General features: G+C 35.2%; 1 pseudogene; it reads right to left on the bottom strand.

Annotated features, from left to right (window-relative positions):
• The window catches only part of LOC119574322, a 12,199-nt pseudogene that overhangs the window by 5,164 nt on the left and 4,535 nt on the right, over nt 1-2,500 (bottom strand).

Genomic DNA, 2,500 nt, shown 5'->3' with positions numbered 1-2,500 from the left:
ACGCAAATCCAATGCAACAATAATAGACAATTGCATTAATAAATCACAGCAGCAAAATTTTGTTGAAATTATTGCTGAAAGAAGTTAAAGCTAAGAGAAGAACTGCAGACGAACAAGCGGTTTTCCGCCCTGGAAAAGGTATCAGAAACCAGTTTTTAATCTGAAATTGATCATAGGAAAAACCCGAGAAAATCAGAAAGACCTATATCTGTGTTTCATCGATTACTCGAAAGCTTTTTTATACTGTTGATCACGATATCCTCTGGAATAACATGAACGATATGAAATTTCCAAAACAATCATCCAAATAATAAAAGCCATGTATGACCAACAACAAGCAACTGTAAGAACCACTTATGGGTTAACAAAAAGGTTCGAAGTCAACCAAGGAGTACGACAAGGTTGCATTCTGTCTCCACACCTTTTTAATAAAATAATTCTGAAGCAATTATGAGAGGTGCTCTAGAGAATTTTGAAAGAAAATGTAGAGTTGGGGATACAAAATATCAATCTAAAATACCGCCGATAATAAGTTTTAATTGCCCCGCAGTATCATTGAACTCAACAACTACTAGATAAAGTTTAGAGAAGCAAGCAAAAAGGGCTTGGTTTGTTTCTTATGCAAGAAAACTAAGATCATGAAGATTCAAGATAACCGGCAATGAACGATGATGAACATGTTACATCATGGAGGGGGTTGTGGAAAAAGTGAAGAGTTCACTTATCTTGGAGCTGTTTGAACTAATCATATGATGATTCACCAAGATAAAAGAAGATTACCATTGCCAAAAACGCCACAATTGCTCTCAATAACATCTGGAAAGATCGAAGCATTACCTTACGACAAAGCTGAGGGTTTTTGAACTCATTAGTTTTCCCAAATTTCGTCATATGGTTCTGAGTGCTGGCGCTGAGAAGATAGACAAGAAAAAGGTCATAGATTTGAAATGTAGTGTTACAGACGAGTTTCTAACGTATTAACTGGGCAAAAAGAAATGAATGATGAAGTGCTGAGAAAAATAAATTGTAAAACCGGCCCGTTGGACTCTTGAACAAAAGGAAAATAAAGTTTATTGGTCATGTGATGAGAAGTAAAAGTATTTAGAAAAAATTACAGGGATGGTGATAGAAAATAAAAGGGAAGAGGCAAAACCGAAGACAAGACAGAGCGACAACAACAAAATATTTGCGGGTTGGGCGATGGTACAAGTGGAAAGAAAAGCGCAAGATCGAGTTGAGTGGAGAAGGATTTGGTGGAGAGGTCCACGGCTGCTCAAACATGAGCATACATTATTGATGATGATATGTATATATAATTATATTAATATTATATTATTATTATAATATATATAAAATATATATAATATATTATATATATATATATATATATATAATATATATATATATATACTATATATATATACTATTATCAATACTATATAATATACATAATATAATAATATATATATACTATTATATAAATATAATATAGATAAAAATATACATATAATTATATATATTATATATAACTTTTATATATCTATTATTATCATATATATATAATATATAAAAATATATTATTTTATATATATATATTTATAATATATATATATATAACACATATATGTTCATATATGTTGTGGGTGTTGTTGTATGGTTATGTTTGGAAGTGGATGTGGGTGGAAGTGGTTGTGAGAGGGTGTGGTCCCGAAGGTATACTTGGCCATGGCTTGTGAGCAGCTGTGGGAGTGGGTGTGGGTGTGGGTGAGGTGTGGATGTGTGTGTGTGTGTGTGGGTGGGTGTAGGGGTGGATGGATGATGTTTTGTGTGTTGTGTGGGGTGTGTGTGTTGTGTGTGTGTGTGGTGGTGTGTGTGTGTAGTGTGTGTGTGTGGTGAGTGTGTGCGTGTGGTGGTGTGTGGTGTGTGTGTGGTGTGTGTGTGTGTGTTGTGTGTGGGTGGTGTGTGGTAGTGTGCCTGATTTATGTTGTGTATGTGTGTGTATGGTGTGTTTTATTAGTGTGCATGAGTGTGTGTGTGTGTTTTCCTTGTTTCATATTTGCATTTCATTGCATATGTGTGCTTTTAGTTGTGTGTATGTGGGGTGTGTTGAAATTTCATTTGTGGTAGTGTGTCGTGTATGTTTCTTGGTTTTGCATGTGTGCATACATGTGCGTGCGTGTGAGTGTGAGTGCGAGTGTGAGTGTATTTACATATACATTTATCATTTTCTCAAAGTAAAAAAGAAAATGTTTTTCTTTTTTTACTTATATGAATTACCTGTATGAAAGAAGCTGTCAATGGTATTCCCCATCGTGAGGCACGAACAAGCAGGTCCGTGAGTTTCTTAGTTTCACGTACATTTGATGGCCATGCAGCACGCCATGGTTGACTCCCTTCCATCTCCTTCAGCATTAAACTTATACCATGCTTGAGTTCTTCATCTGCCAACTCCTCTGAACCAATGCGTGTTGCTTCCTCCTTCAATTTTTGGATTACTATC

This window comes from Penaeus monodon, chromosome 6, assembly GCF_015228065.2.
Source record: "Penaeus monodon isolate SGIC_2016 chromosome 6, NSTDA_Pmon_1, whole genome shotgun sequence".
NCBI classification, from domain to species: domain Eukaryota; kingdom Metazoa; phylum Arthropoda; class Malacostraca; order Decapoda; family Penaeidae; genus Penaeus; species Penaeus monodon.
This window is presented reverse-complemented; position numbering and strand designations above follow the sequence as displayed.